This window comes from Octopus bimaculoides, chromosome 9 (genome assembly GCF_046866305.1).
Source record: "Octopus bimaculoides isolate indiv1 chromosome 9, ASM4686630v1, whole genome shotgun sequence".
Taxonomy (NCBI): domain Eukaryota; kingdom Metazoa; phylum Mollusca; class Cephalopoda; order Octopoda; family Octopodidae; genus Octopus; species Octopus bimaculoides.
The window spans coordinates 78,673,641-78,690,959 of NC_142936.1; the positions used below are offsets into that span (position 1 = coordinate 78,673,641).

General features: G+C 33.4%; 1 protein-coding gene across 6 annotated transcripts in view; it reads right to left on the bottom strand.

Moving 5' to 3' along the window:
• Positions 1 to 17,319, bottom strand: part of LOC106878079 (uncharacterized) — a 498,193-nt gene that overhangs the window by 22,785 nt on the left and 458,089 nt on the right. For 4 of the 6 annotated variants that reach the window (XR_016243208.1, XR_016243207.1, XR_016243206.1 and 1 more), the window contains one exon: positions 8,914 to 9,020. The exons of the other annotated variants lie outside the window; for them this stretch is intronic. The gene's annotated coding sequence lies outside the window, so the exon portion shown is untranslated. The remainder of the gene's footprint in view (positions 1 to 8,913; positions 9,021 to 17,319) is intronic. 6 annotated transcript variants of the gene reach the window in all.

Genomic DNA, 17,319 nt, shown 5'->3' on the forward strand with positions numbered 1-17,319 from the left:
AAGATATATATGAGAAAACTTCTTGTTATATCTCAGTGACTTCTTTTGTTGGGATCATTGAATTTACATGTTAAGCGGGAGAGAATAACATAAGAGACCCTCGTCTAGAATATCTATAGTAAAGCGCAATTAATACCAGAGTAGCTTGCGTTGTCCATGTGCAAGCAATACGATTACATATTATATATAGACACACTAAAAAAACGGGGTAACGAATTGGGAAAGTTCGCTCACGATCATTACGTCATTTGTTAGCTTCTTGGACCGGATGGCATGGTGTATCATTGAACAAAGAACATTATTTCACGTTAGTCCAGTCCATATTTTTAAATGAGTATGAGTAAGGATAATAGTAAAATTAAGCTAACAAGGACCTGGCTTCCTTTTCAGGGAAGGCTATTGTACACTGAATCAACTAAACGCCATTGATTTCAGGACAACACCCGGCATAATAGGACAGTAGATGACATTTTAAAAATATATAGATACATATAAAAACATACCGGTATAAATACACACACCCATATATACAACGACGCAGGTGTGTGTATGTATATTTGTACACAAACGTGCGCACACATTAAAAATATGTGTATGTATGTTTGTATATATGAGCGTATATTTGTGTAATATTGCGTGTAATGATAGAGTAAGTCATATATTAATAGACTGCAATATAAAATTATAAAGCTCTTGAGATAACCAGAGTGATAAATAAATAGTTGAATGGGTAAATGTGGCATATGCGCAAAGTAAATAGTAGTCATAGATGTATAAACATTGTTTTAGTAAGCTAAAATGTACTTCACCATGGTAACAAATACTAAAACAGAAATAGACAGTTTAATGGCATACCAAGTGATGTGTTTTTTTCTTTAACGTTTTCTCTTGTACTTGTCTCCTTTGTGTTTTGCATTAATGTACCAATCTTAATAGATAAACAATGGATAGACGCTTTCAAACAAGGAATAGTCTCTGAGAAGCATAAATAAATTTAATATCAAACAACGGCAGCAGCATTGAAGATGATGATACTAATGGTGATGATGATGGGGATGATGATGTTAATGGTGATGACTACGATGTTATTAATGGCAACGACGGTTAGGGTTATAGACGATAGTGATGAAAATAATGATAATGATGAAAATGCCGACAACAGCAATAACACCAACATCAAATCGCAACAACAAGCAACTTGAAACGATTATTATTATTATTATTATTATTATTATTATTATTATTATTATTATTATTATTATTATTAGAATAAATGTCCTAATGAGAATAGCAGACTTTAATAATATAAACGTAAGTGGCGGAAGGAATTTCAGAAAATTATTATTATATTTATTATTATTATTATTATTATTAATATTATTATTGTTATTATTAATATAATAATTATTATTATGGTTGTTGGTGTTGTTGTCGTTGATGTTGTTGTTCTTGAGTTTAGTTGTAGTAGTCATTGTTGCCGAAGCTCTAGTAGTAGTTGTATTTTATTTTATGTTATTTTTATGAAAACTTTCATTCTAAATGAGACGTTTTGTCGGTTTTGTCCCTCATGAAGTCTTCTTAGTAAATTCTTTTTTCTTTTTTTCTTTTTTTTTCTTTTTACAACTCGCTTTTTTTTTCTCTATCATGATACATGATTTACTATTTTGGCGGCTTCTCTTAACCTTTATTTTCTGTGTACGTAAAAGTAATTGATTTTAATTAAATTTACTCGCAGGAAAACATTTAACTTTCTGTTGCTGCAAGCCACTTAATGAAAGCCAAGTACTCAGCAGCGCATTGTACTTGTGTCGGCTATTGCTATGTAAATGAATAGAACCTTTGCCTCACATACAAAGGTCAATGATTGGCCTGATCAGATATTTGAATTGTTTTATTCATTATCGAGCTACCGACCACTATTTCACTTCAGCCCCAAATTTCAAATTATTTTCTGCAACATCATCCATTGTATTTAATTTCCTTTTTGTTCATGCCGCAGAACGTCTCTGGGGGGGTTTATTTCTTTTATGCTACAAATCTTACAACGTGGCGCGGTTTGTGAAGCAAAAATACGTATTCAATAAAGCAATTAGAAGTTGTTGCCACAATCAATGTATTTAGCTTAATCAGGAATTCAGTTCCTCTACGTATGTGCAACGAAATTAATCCGATTTTCTATGAATTGATCTATTATTTACAAATCCAAACTTCGTGCTGCTGCTTGTCCAACACCGTTTCTGATAGAATTCTTCTTGTAGCTATATATTGCCATTTATTCTTATTTCTTTTTAATAAGCAAAGGAGGGACATAGCGTAGTTAATCCCTTTACCAGAAAGATAAGGAATATACTTGAACTTACTTCAAACGAGATCCGTAGGTAGCTCGTGGTTTCGATAACTTGAAAGTCACCACTTACCAACAACACCGTGGCATAATAAAGGCCTTAATCTGTCAAGTGTGAGCTTAGCTAGAAGATGTAATATCCATGGTAATTCATCTTTTAAGACATGCATGTGAATTATATGAGGGGGTTATTAAATGCAAAGTCTGAGCATATCTTAGTTATATTCACACATCACTCTGATCGTCCCTATAGAAAATAGTGAATAAACATTGCTTTCAAATTGTTGGCGCAACGATTTCGTGGTAAATCTATTACTTCAGTCCCACAACCCAAATGGTACTAAATTTATGAAGTCCGAAATAATGCAAGACAAAATTAGCCTCACCGGAATTTGAAGACAGAACGTAAAGAGTTTGTCCGCCGCGCTTACGATTCTGCCAGCTCACCGCCCTCACAGAAAATAGATATTGGCTTCTAGTTTTAGAACAATACCAACATCGACCTCAGTTCTCAACTGGTAGTTATTTTGTTGACACTGAAAGGACAAATGTCAAAGTCGAACTCAGAACGTAAAGGTGGAAGTTTGCTCTACCTGCTCGCCGCCCTCACAAGGAGTAATTATGAACTGTAGACATAGAAAAATAAACTGTTTTTTTAAAAAAGAAAAAGATAAGCACTAATCCATAAAAAAAGTTTCATTCATATGTATATGAGTTATGATACCGCTGGTATAGATGTTAAGCAAACTTGCAATTCTTGCGATATTGTCTTGTGATATATTAATGTAATTCATATGCCAAGCGTTCATAACTATTCATAGATGACTGGTTATATTTAGTTAGAGGCATACAAAACATGGGTGATTTGAAACTTATAGAAATGTCTTCAAATAGAGTATGACATTTTAATTGCTTTATAACGGAGACAAAGCTAGAGGGTTTGCCATATAAAAGATTTTAAATATGTAATGATATATAAAATGTTACTTAATCGAATTTCTCGGATTTTACGTTTGCATTAATCTACTGGAATATTTGCACGAAAGAGGGGAAAATATAGTAACAATTAATCACAATAAAAAATTGTAATCAGATGTATCGTATATATGTGTTTAGCACCAAGGGGAATTTATATAATTTCTGTGAAGCCCGCGATTTATATTTGACCCTGAAGTTTGGCAGGTAGAGTTGCAAAACCAGTTAGTAGATTTCGAATTGACGCCTGTTTAAAAATAAGGAAACATCGAATGGGAAACAGAAAGATACTACTAAGTAATATAGTACAACCCTATATTGAAATCCTTCATGTTCGTGAAATAGAATATGAAGTATATGAGAAAATAGTATTTGACTATGAAGGAATAATCTGGAAATCAATCTTATATAATGATCAAAAATGGAAAACAGTATACTTTTTATTTCTAAATAGACAAACCTTAGCATTGTTCGTGGTCTAATAATTTCTAAATAGAAACTATGATTTTTAATTCAGTACATTGTTTTGAAAAGTTATACAGAAGTACATTATTACTTTGACTAGAAAAAACGTTTTTAACTAACCAAACATTCTGTATATTATGCAAAATCTGTTCATCTCAGGATTCGAAATGAGAGATATATTTCAAACTTAAATATCCAATCTACTATTTGAGCAATATTATTTATTAGCAATAATATATAATTACATTTAACATATATTAGTTTATGTATTTAATATATATTATGTACTTGAATATGTACAATGAAGATATTTTATTTACTATGAAATTGATCACGAAATTGGTAAAGAGACATTTATTGCATGCATTATTTGTTCATCATTTCACTTTCATTCAGGCATTTTATTGTATAGATTTACATTATATTTGTACATAAAATTGCCAGTCAATCGCTTAATTTAATGAAACATAAACTCCTTTGTCGATTCGTACTTGTTTTGTTTCTTTTTTTATGTTCGCTTTTTTAAAGTATTTAAACTGTATTTTTGAATTTTAGATAATTGTATATTGCTAGAAAATACAATTTTATAGCAGAACGTCATTATTAGATTAACTGTATAGCTTTGTAGTTATAAGCGTCTACATTTAGATCCTAAAAGATTGATATGAGCAGATTTCTGTGCGTGTGTATGTATGTATGTATGTATGCATGTACGTATGTTTATATCTATGTGAGTATGTGTGTGTGCGTTTCTCTGTGGATGTCGATGGAGGCACAATTCAAAAACTCTTGTTTACTATGACACCATACATAGACTAATATCATTGTCACATATATTGTTAAGTATGTTTCTCTGCCGTGCATATAAAACACATTAAAAAAACAAAGACTTATCCATGTATCTATTGAAATATATTATAGGATTGCTAGACGACTGGTGGTTAACAACAGCAGTTATAACACTAACCTTTGTGTATATATACCTTATTATAACAGATATTTGGCCATTTTGCATACCACAGGAATTGTACCAAACGAAGTTTCAGAGTTTATAAATATTCGTTGACCAACTTCCGAATACGTTGGATCGTAGGTTTGAACATCTTGAGCGATTCACCGCATCTCCAGTATAAAAACGAACACCTTCTTTCTTATCGTTGATTTACATTATATATGTGAATAATTGAATATGTAGCACTCTGGGTACATATTTCTAGAGCAGAGCATTACTGAAGAAAAGGTGTTTCTATTTTGTTTAGTGATTCAAAATGCTGAGCTTAGTATTTACGCATGTACACAAGGACGCCTATACAAATATGCAAACATGTAAATATGCATATGTGTGTAACTGCATCCCTTTGATGTTGGTTATATTTCATGCTATGCATTATACCCATCTGTATATCTTTATTAAGTACGATTTTGTAGAACTCAATAAAAGCTCTTTTTTGTAACATTCAATACACATTAATTCTAAATGTATGCGTTTCTTACATCCATATGTATCGCAAGATATGCGCAACTTCAAATATATTACATGATATTCATATTGTAGCAAAAGGTATACACAGTTTCACTAACACATACACATATAAAAATATTTACGAATCTACTCTACTCTACTCCATACACGTCTTTCGTCTCAGGCTCAGCGGCCCTGATTACCTATCGCATTGAACAGTAATAAAATATTTACACCATATTAAACTTAGTCTATTAATTCAAATATCTTATCTTCCGATTCATCACTGTCAAATATGTTTCTATTCGCATTTATTCCTATGTTCAGAATTGTATCTTCCTGACTGCTCATAATCAATTAAATTATCAGTGTGTTAAACGAATTTCACTCCCTTTTCAAATGTGCATTGGAGAGAAAAATTGCCACAAAGTCTATTAGGAATAAAACTGACGGTATTTACTTAAATCTGAAATCAAATTTACTTGCCTAAACATTCATGTTCATCATTGGTTCTTAATTGAGGCAGAATAAATGTTTTATATGGTTTATTTGAAAATCTAATGGCTAAATATTTGTGTAGTGGTATCAAGCACAAAAGATAATCCATTTAGTGTATTCTATCATCTCTATAGACGTTTCTTTTGGATTTTCGTTTTATAATTTTTATGTTATCAATCTATTTATTTCTAAAATGTCCACTCTTAGTAAAAAGTGCATATGCAGTATATAGAACATTCATTTTCAAAAGGGTAGCCATCAGGCATTCATATTAGGGAGTACAAGCTAGTTAAATTTAATATGTTGAGTTCGTCGAAACTGTAGTAATGTATAATATTATGTAAGGTATAGTATTTCATTCGCTCAATCACGCCTTAGGTTAGACTTCGTTTCGCATGCTATCATACTGAAGTAAATTATGAAAACTCTTTCATAGGCTAATTACATGAAGGTACATATTCACAGTGTACTTCTTCCGAGTTGGATGATAACATTAGAATTCCATTTAAAGTCACACTGTCAATCCTATTTAATTGCAAAACTAGCATGTTAGTATGCTGCAGTGGAATATTCTTTACTCATCGAGATTCTTCAGAAATTAGGTTGAAGCATTATCAGTTAAAGAAATTCGGTTTCTTATCTTAATTCTTGTGTCGTTACATATCTATGTTATAATGTTAGTGAAACTCGTCGAGTTGCGCATGAGGCAAATATTATAATTCGAAAGAATTGCTAAAACAAGTTTAAAATATCACGTTGCATTTTATTAACATATACCAAGATAGCTGATGCTCTCTCTCTCTTTCTCTACATACACATAACTATACATACGTTTATACATATACCTACATACATGCATATACACATATATATATATATATATATATATATATATATATATATATATATATATATATATATATATATATATATATATATATATATATATATAGTATATGTATATATATATATATATATATATATATATATATATACACACACACACACACACACACACACACACACACACACACACATACACACACTCACACATATGACGTATGATTTTTGAGCTTTTTGCCGAATGACATGCAAAATGATTTGTTTATAGTGATCAAATGTTCGGGTCGCACATTACTTCACTCTCTACACCAAATTTACGTTGCCTTATCAGGTGCACTGTGTACAACGCGTCAGCAGTCGAAGTGATCGCTAAGCAACGTGAGATGAAGTGTTTTGCTGAAGAGCACAACGCACCATCCTGTCTAAGAATTGAAATATATATACGTTGGTTTAATATTTTGGCAAAAGGTTGGCAATTTTGAAGTGAGGAGTGTGCAAGTCGATCATATCGACTCTAACACTTCATTGGAATTCTATTTTATTGATCCCGAAAGGAAGAAAGGGAAACTCGACGGCGTAGGAATTTGAAACAAGCGGGAAAAAATGCGGCTAAGCGTTTTCTTTCATGTACACAAAGAATCTGCCAGCTTGACCCCTTACAATAACGAAGTATCAAAATTACTTTTTTAAAAAAAAAAAGCTACTAAATTGTACCAAGTAGACTGCGACTGTTGTTTGTTTGCTGCATAGGATGAGGTTAGAGAAGCAGCCCTATAAACGGAGAACATGAGACAAAAATGAGAGGGAGAGGAAGAGGAGATAGAGAGAAACATACAGGCTGATCAGCAATAGAGAGATCTGAATAAGGTAGAAGAAAGTACGACAGTAAGTTTAATGAAAGTACGACGGCAAGTTTAATGAAAGTACGACAGCAGGTTTAATGAAAGGACGTGGTGTATTAGATATTTAATCTACAGTAGATTTCAGCTTGTTGATTTTGCGAGCGAAATTTACTGAATATGCCGTATATTCACGCTCGACTCTGCCATATTGCCATCCCCATTTCTCTGTTTATGCGCACACAGACACGCGAGCAATGTGTGTGCTTATTGTTGTATGAGTCTGCTTTTGTACATATAAGTGCATGTGTGTGTGTATTATTACTGGACAAGTTTGATAAAAGATATGACGCAGGAGAGGTTGTATGGTAAGTAGCAAGTAGCTTGCTTACCAACCACATGGTTTCGGGTTCAGTCCCACTGCGTGGCATCTTGGGCAACTGTCTTCTATTATAGACTCAGGCCGACCAAAGCCTTGTGAGTGGATTTGGTAGACGGAAACTGAAAGAAGCCAGTCGTATACATATATATATATATATATATATATATATATATATATATATATATATATATATATATATATATGTGTGTGTGTGTGTGTGTGTGTGTGTGTGTGTGTGTGTGTGTGTGTGTGTGTTTGTTTGTGTGTTTGTGTTTGCCCCCCCCCCACCACATCGCTTGACATCCGATGCTGGTGTGTTTACGTCCTCGTGACTTGGCAGTTCGCCAAAAAGAGACTAATAGAATAAGTACTAGGCTTAAAAAGAATATATCCTGAGGTCAATTTGCTCGACTAAAAGATGGTGATCCAGCATGGCCGCAGTCAAATGACTGCAACATGTAAAAGAATTTAAAAAAAATAGAACTGATCTTGAAACGAGGAATTTCCATGAGACGTGAACTTAGGGGTGTGTGTATGCAAGCATAAATTCATGCAAACAGACACACGCGCGCGCAGACACGCACACACACAAACACAGATACATAGAGAGAGAGAGAGAGAGAAAGTGAGATTAAAGTACAAAATATGGAATATTGATAGTGATTCTCTATTTTTTTTTAATTACTTCAAGTAATTATTAAAAAAAAAACTTTTCAAAATATACACAGAAAAGTATTTTCTGTGTATATGAATAAACATAAATAGATAGATAGATAGATAGATACATACATACATAGCTGGCTTGATAAATAGAGAGATACATAGATAAATAGATAAACAGATAGATAGATACATAGATAGATAGATAGATAGATACATTGTGTGTACGTGTGTGAGTGAGAGAGTGTGTGAGAAGGAGAGATTTTAGGATGAATTATAGATGTGCTACTGGTCAACTCGGTGGATGAGCGGAAATGAATCGCCCTATATTTATTTTTAGTTCAGTATTATCATGAATATGTAATACAAACAATTGAAAACCTAAATGAAAAAATAATTACAATGTTAGAAAAATTGCTGAAATCGTAAAAATTTCGATATTTACCTAATCAGTATATGATAACGAATCCATTAACATCAAAATGAGCGAGATCCTGTTGGTGTTGTGTTGATACATTTCTCCTCTGTGGAAGTGTTGTTCACCGGTCTATGCTACGAAATTAATGAAAGTACATTTGTGAATCATGTCAGAATATAGCTATGATTAAACTATGTAATTAATTAAGCTTAAAGAAAATTATAAACAAGCTGATGCAAACAAAACCCCTTAATAGGAAACGAATTGTAAACACAGAGCCCCTCTGTATAAGATTTTTAGAGAGCAAAAACAATGGAGAGATAGATCTACATGAAAAATACATAAAAATTATACAGTTATAAATTTATATCTATCTATCTATCTATCTATCTATCTATCTATCTATCTATTTATCTATCTGTTATATATATTAATTTACAATTCATAAATTAATTAGACGATTCAATGCGAATGTAGATTATTCTTTAATACGAGATGAGTCCTAAACGTATCCGACCCATGGGAATGAAAAAAAAGCCCAAACAAAACAAAAACAATTATGTACATTTCACAAATTTTATTTAATTACCTTCAATATACTGCCCGTGGGGTCTAACGTACTTTTCCCAGCGGTTCCACTGCTGCTAGTAACAACACTAGAACAGGAGGATGCTTAGGAGCTCCAACGTCGCTTTTCTCATAATTTACTCTGGCGACGCAAATTACTTCCCTTTCAGCGTGGTCTTAAGTTTTGAGAAGAGCTAGACATTACACAGTGCCAAGTCGGGAGAGTAGGGATCTTGTCGAGCTACTGATATGCCATTCATGACCAAGAAAGTCTAGATTATGTGGGCAGGATGAACGTTTGCATGCATTTACAACCAAAATCCTGCAATCACACATAAATAATTATAAATACACACATTTACTCCTACATACATGAAATCAACTTGACTTTCTCTCTCTATCTTTTCAACATTATCCAGTGTAAACCTTCATGTTTTCAAGTTGCAGTTTATGAGCGATTTATTTACTATTTCTAGTAAACTTCCATTTTATAGCTTGTCTTGCCGCCAATCTGTCATGTCTTCATGTGTAACTTTTGAGAGAATTGTGAATAGAAGCAAGTATTTTTGCAGGCTGAGATCCGTATAAACCTTGCGGCTACGAAGAGTCTTTGGTAAGTATTCAGATTTTGTAAAGAGATGATATACTGGCCTATATGCTGTTAAATTTATGTGTCTATAATGATTGTAATATCTAAGTTTAGCTCCATAATATAACGAAACACTTTATTAGAGGAAGTAACATTACCAAAACATATTCTCTGCTATTTTCCATTCTACATCTCAACAGTCCCACATGATCATTGCATAGGCTGGAATAAAGTGGGAGTCATCCTGCAACCTCTCTGCACAACATGTATGCTCCATCGTCTTTCTTTATTTGTCACAGATGCTATAATACCCTGTATTCCTCAGGATAGGCTAGTCGCTTGAATTGCACAATCTCGGGGCCACTCGACATGCTCGTTTCCACTATCCTTTCCATTCCTTGCGTCCAAAAATTCCAAACCCACTAATTCTATGCCATACACTCCTTTTTCACTATATATCTAAGGGCCAACAGCTCTTGAAGTCGAGAAAAACTGGCTGTCAATGGCAACCATTTTATAAATTTAGCTTTTTAAGCTGACATTGCTGCCCAAATACTTCCTGCTAAGGCTATGCATGTTGCAGTCTACTTTATAAACATGATAAGGAACAATAGAAACTAAGCACATGTACTACAGGAGAAAATAAAACGTATCATTCTCAATTCGATGTGATTAATAGTCTTGGTTCACAATCAAATCGATCTTGATCAGGTATAATACTGAAAGTCAATTATGAAGTTAGATCGAAACATTAGATTAGATATATCTATTAGGCATAAATGAAATGACGTAATTTGCCAGAGCTTGTTACTATTCAGCACTGGCTAACTTTAAATTAAAAAGTTTTCAAAGTTATTCCTGTGACCATATTAAGTTTACAGTGCTGTTTTAATTGATCTCATCTTACGATATATCTCTTGTGTCTTGTAAATGTCTGAGTTCATTAAAGTTGATGCTCTGTTTCAACTTCATCTTGTTAATCCATTATGACATTTTCTAAAATGTATCAATCCACCAGCTGCAGTGCATTTTCTCTCGCTCTTGCTCATTATGCATACGTGTAGTCCGCATATTATGCATACGTGTAGTCCGCATATTCATCTCCAGTCGGTAATACTGGGAAATAAAAGGTTACAGCTGCTCTAATAGTTCTTCATAGAAACAGTGTGCACTATACTGGGTAGCAGTAGTAGTAGTAGTAGTAGTAGTAGTAGTAGTAGTAGTAGTAGAAGTAGTAGTAGTAGTAGAAGTAGTAGCTGCTGTGCTGTTGCTGGTGCTGGTCTTGTAGCTGTCTTTGTTGTGATAGTAGCAACACATGGTAGTATTTTATGTTAAAAGTAGAATATATCAGTCGTTATGTAAAAGTAAATGGCAATTCACCGGTTTCGACGATGACTATTCACTTGTTTGAATATCTGTACTCTTCATTCATTGAATTATCATGTTATGTGGCTGAGTGGTCCATATATATGTGTGCTCTTACCATAATTCTAATGCAGAATCAACCCGACTTAGCTTACTTCCAGACCTTACACGTACCTTTACAATCCGTCCAACAGATATCCTCTCTGCTTGTACACAATATCCCAAGCAAAAACTTAAATGAGCAAGCGACGGGGGTGAAAAGCACATCCGATGCTCCAAATACTACGCAGTGGGATCAACCCGGGATTTAGTGATTGCAAATTGAAGGCGTCTTAACCACTCGGCCAAGCTATGTCCAGTGATCAGGGAGGTAGGATCGCTGATTTCTATCAATTTCTACCTCAATTGGGTGAAATTTTATTCTGTGTCATTCAAGTATTTCTGGAACAATTCCAGTAATGGAGTGGTGTGGATTTGAGATTAACATAGCGTTCGAAGTGAAAGCCAGAGTAAGATGCATAGTTCACGATTCAGATTGTAATCTTATTAACTGACGCCGCTGGAAAACTTCAGCATCAATCAGTTAATCCCTCGCATTGTTCGAATACTGCGTGTATTGTTTTACTGATTCCAGAAGCAAATAAATAAATAAATAAATGCGTATCACGTGATATATAAGTCTCTGTGAAACTAGAAATCAATACGCAAATGATAATCGAAATGGTTTCGGTATTTCTTATTTCTATTAAACACTTAAATCTATTTTCCTACTCTAACATGAATTGGGTGCCATTTTTTCAGGAATTCAGTGCGGCTGCAGTAATGCAATACTACATATCGACCCATTGACCAGTAATCCGATACAGTAATCATTCCGACATCTGCCATTAGCCAGGAAATGGTTGAAAATCAGCAAAGGACCGAAAGGTTACAAAGACCAAAATATAAAGGAAAAAAGGAAAAATAATGTTCAGAGGACCATTTGTAAATCTAAAAATATGAAATGTTTCTGTATACAGTTACCACTTTTATCTTCGTAGTTACTTATTACTTCAGTTTGGAGTGGAAGTTCATAACAGATTATAGTCAATTTAGATGTCATATAATACCACTTTCACTTATTGTTTGACACCATATATATAGACTCTCAATGGTACTTTTTATTTACTTCGTTTTTCAATAGAGAATACATGATAAAACCAGTGAACAAATTAGCAAAGTAATATCACTGTCAGACATAATAATAGCTTATGTTTCCAATAATTGCCTTCATATTATCAATACCATGGGACTCGTAGAATATACGTATAAATATATACATGAGCATGTGTGTGCGTTTGTATGTACATATAGATAAGTACATGCACGTATTCACATATACATGGACTTATGCAAGAGCACACACATTTTGATATAGATACATATACAGTTTTATATGTGAGTAAGTATGCGTGTATGCATATGTGCCTGTGTATCTTTAACAAAATATCAGCAGTTTTGGAAGCTTATAAAAGCCAAGCGATCAAGAACTAGAGTATTTTATTTCGGTATTAAACTTTCTTTCGCTCGAACGGTGCAATATGAGATGAGCTAATAATCAGCTAATTATATCCCAGTTTATTAGACATAGCAGTAGTTTGTCTGGGATTTCTTAGAAACTTAACGGAATTTGCCTGTTGACTTCATGGAACGCATCGCATACGTACACAGAGAAACGAGATATATTTCTAGTTTATGGATATTTCTTTGTATTAAGGAATAATTTGTGATAAATATATTCATATGTTCAAATTAGGAAATTGAAACTTGCAATAATTCAAACTCAATGTGTAAAGTTAATGGTATATTGCTTTTTAAAAGGCGGTAACTTTACCAAGTAGCTGAGTGTGATTCATCAATTTAAACTTATTTGCAATGTCGCTTGAGAATGAAGAGTTACCGATATGAAGGATGCATCAATTTTATGTGTATATTAAAACTGTAGTGAGCTTCACAAACGACATGGAAATGAGCTCCATTTTTTATTCCCAAAAATGTCAGGCCTTAATTTTCTTCTTTCCATATAAATAAATATATTATAGTAGTAACACACATACAAGCAAACACACAGACAACATGAGCCGACATAAGATCACGTGCAGATACATAGTGTGCACATACACTTCATATACTACTTGTAATTATAAAGACACATTAATTTAAATAGTGATTCTGCAGAAGATTATTCCGGTGTTGTGCAGTTTCCTAGCTTCAGGGTATTTGTATATATAATGTGTAGTATACAAGATTTATTCAGAGAATCAAATTTATATTCATCTATTAAAAGTTTTGCCCCTTTCTTTATTTTTGTGTATATGTTTGTGTATACATACACACTCACATACTTATATATATATATATATATATATATATATATATATATTTATATATATATATATATATATATATATATATATATATATATATATATATATATATATATATATATATATATATATATATATATATGTATGTATGTATGTATGTATGTACGTATGTGTGTATGCATGCATATATGCAATTATACATACAGGGTTGGCCGAAAGTCATCTCACAGTAAATGAAAACTCTTTAATTCAAAGATTAAATCCCAAAATTATTTTAAATGAGACTTCGCTAATAAATAGAGAAATGTTGAAACAAAACGGTGATTTTAACTCACAACTTTCAATTATTAAACATTCCTAATTGGAATGAATAAGTAAAATTGAATATTAAGTATTTGTGGAATCTTGATTTACTGTAGGATGACTTTCGGCCAAACCTCTCTATATATGTATATATATAAATATATATATATGTGTGTGTGTGTGTGGGTGTGGGTGTGTGTGTGTATCTCTCCCTCCCTCCCTTCCTCCATACATACATACATACATACATACATACATACATATATATACGGAGAGAGAGAGAGAGCGAAAGAGAGAGAGAGAGAGAGAGAGAAAGAGAGAGAGAGAAAGAGCGAAAGACATAGAGAGAGAGAGAGAGAGAGAGAGAGAGAGATAGAGAGAGAGAGAGAGAGAGAGAGAGAGAGAGAGATCTATCAAAAGTGGAGCGAACAATTAGTTCAAAGCAACCTCAAGCACACAGTCGTACACAAAAACAACTAGCCACACATGGTCGAAACATTTTATTTCTCTTCCATTCTTATACTTCTGTAAATATCGTAATGTTCACATACATTCTTTAACACCACCAATCTCGCTAAGCTATTATATGACTTATACATAATTTACAAGTGCTCCTACTCTACATTCTCAGTCTATCTGAAATTAGGAAGGTTGCTTAACCACGTAGTAGATTTCGAGAAGAACTGGTTTCAATGCGTCTTTTGGTATCTCTGTCTGTCTGTCTGTCTCTCTCTCTCTCTCTCTGTCCCTATATATATATATATATATATATATATATATATATATATATATATATATATATATATATATATATATATATATATATATATATATATATATATATATGTATATATATATATATGTGTGTGTGTATGTGTGTGTATGTATGTATTTATGTATATATATATATATATATATATATATATATATATATATGTATATATATTATATATAACTGTATTCATTTAAGTATATACATGTATATGTATATATATATATATATATATATATATATATATATATATGTGTATAATATATATAAATGATGTTACATATTTATATATATATATATATATATATATATGCATGTGTGAGTGTGTATATGTATATATATATATATATTCCACGCAGCTTGCACTGCTTTCGTTGCAGACAGTTAATATCAGGCAGGTGGTGAGACAACGAATAGACAACATATGTTACGAAAAATAGTACTGCATTTCTGTGGATTGTTTTTAAATAAAACAGCATGAAATGCATTACTGATCACAAACGAGATGTGTTGCGATCGTGGTATGTGTTTATTTATAATATCACGATGCAAGACGTGCTGTGAATAATATTAAGTTTATACACCGTTTCTGTATACGTGAATACTTTAATAATTATAAAATAAAACAGTATTTTAGAGATATTAGAGTTGATAATGATGATGGTTTTGTGAGTTAATAACGTCAATGATAATGAAGCGAAAGGGATAGTTAACGATCCCATTACACGGAATGCAATGTAAATATGTATTTGCCAAAGAATGAATTTATAAGCGATGTCTATCTTTATATGCCAGTGTGTTTGTTAGTCAGCAAAATATAATCAACTGGCGTTAGTATAAACAATGTCTGTAAAATAAGATGTTGGTCTGATGTGAAGACGAGTGTGTTCTGAGGTTTCAAACAGGGCAGTGTGCACTTCTTCTTCTTGACTTCGTTTTCCTCTGTGTGTGAGTGCATACACTCATGCATACATACACACATACATACATAGGTTCATGCATACATATAAACATACATGCATGTATACATGCATATGCATTTATAGCGTAAGATATAATATTATATATACCGGTTTCAAATTTTGGCACATGGTCAACAATTTTAGAGTTGAGATAACTTGATTAAATCGGCAGTAGTACTTTACTGGTGCTCATTTTATCGTCCCTAACATGATGAACGGCAAAGTTGAGCCGTGTGGAATGTGGACTCAGGACGTAAAGACGGGCAAAAGGCCGTTAAGTATTTTCTCAGCCATGATGACGATTCTGCCACCTAGCCGTCATATCGCCGGCTTAATATTACAATATAACAATAATTATAATGAAGTTATTCACTGATATCGAAAAAGTGAAAACAAGCAATGTTAAATCTCTGAACGAGGTGTTAACAGTAACTGCACGATAAAGTGAAGTATATTTGCCATTTAAATGTGGCTGACCCCTAAGGGTGGATGTTACTGTTGCTTTTAGCCCCAGGAGAACATCTCCTCCAGCTGGCTTATCGACACATATCTGTGTCCTGTCTATTTTTGCCAAGGGAAGTTATCCTTCCCATCTTGATCTGCGATACGTACGGACCCGAGTTTCGGGGTTATTTCCCTTCTTCAGCGTACGATAATCGCCGACCTTTGATGAGAATGACAATCCCTTGGCAATATATAAGTCTTTTTCCAGACAGGACACAGATATGTGTCGATAAGCCAGCTGGAGGAGATGTTCTCCTGGGGCTAAAAGCAACAGTAACATCCACCCTTAGGGGTCAGCCACATTTAAATGGCAAATATACTTCACTTTATCGTGCAGTTACTGTTAACACCTCGTTCAGAGATTTAACATTGCTTGTTTTCACTTTTTCGATATCAGTGAATAACTTCACTGGAAAAAGACTTATATATTGCCAAGGGATTGTCATTCTCATCAAAGGTCGGCGATTATCGTACGCTGAAGAAGGGAAATAACCCTGAAACTCGGGTCCGTACGTATCGCAGATCAAGATGGGAAGGATAACTTCCCTTGGCAAAAATAGACAGGATACAGATATGTGTCGATAAGCCAGCTGGAGGAGATGTTCTCCTGGGGCTAAAAGCAACAATAACATCCACCCTTAGGGGTCAGCCACATTTAAATGGCAAATATACTTCACTTTATCGTGCAGTTACTGTTAACACCTCGTTCAGAGATTTAACATTGCTTGTTTTCACTTTTTCGATATCAGTGAATAACTTCACTGGAAAAAGACTTATATATTGCCAAGGGATTGTCATTCTCATCAAAGGTCGGCGATTATCGTACGCTGAAGAAGGGAAATAACCCTGAAACTCGGGTCCGTACGTATCGCAGATCAAGATGGGAAGGATAACTTCCCTTGGCAAAAATAGACACGACACAGATATGTGTCGATAAGCCAGCTGGAGGAGATGTTCTCCTGGGGCTAAAGGCAACAGTAACATCCACCCTTAGGGGTCAGCCAC